Genomic DNA, 710 nt, shown 5'->3' on the forward strand with positions numbered 1-710 from the left:
ATAATAATAATAATAGTGACAATGATAATAACAGCAGTCTTAAATGCAGATACAATTAGCTGAACCATAAGTCAGAATCACATTCAACAGCTCTCATCGTGTTATCCTACTGTCTGTCAGCTTATGTCTATTATGTGCCCTGAACACTACACAGATTTCAACAGAGCATGGTGTCTTTGAAGCTTTTCAACAAATTAGATGCTTATTAAAATAACAGCATAAGGTGCATATATAAATATTCACACCTTGAATTCCCTCAGCTTTACACCTATGTAAAGAGTTCTGATATTTTCAAGGTTTTCTTTTTAAATTGGCGTGTGTGTGTGTGTGTGTGTGTGTGTGTGTGTGTGTGTGTTTCTTTCTTTCTTCCTCTTATTCTTTCTTTCTACCTTTCTATCAACATGGGGGTCATGTCCATGCAAGGTACAGTGGCCAATGAGGCCAGAGGCATTGGATCCTCTAAAGATGAAGTTTACATGGACCTTGAGCTATTCAATATGTGTGCTAGGAACTGAACTCAGGCCCTCTGCAACAGCAATATATGCTTTTAAAAGCTGAGTCACCTGTTCATCCCAAAAACAGTTCTGATTTCTAAAATATGAAGGTCATAAGTTTGAGTGGAATAGTGCTTATTTTTATATGTGCAATGTGGAAGGCAGGCTACAAGCTCTAGAGAAATTTTACCTTGGTAAATAACACAACTCTCAAGA

Source organism: Phodopus roborovskii, unplaced genomic scaffold, assembly GCF_943737965.1.
Source record: "Phodopus roborovskii unplaced genomic scaffold, PHOROB, whole genome shotgun sequence".
Lineage (NCBI taxonomy): Eukaryota > Metazoa > Chordata > Mammalia > Rodentia > Cricetidae > Phodopus > Phodopus roborovskii.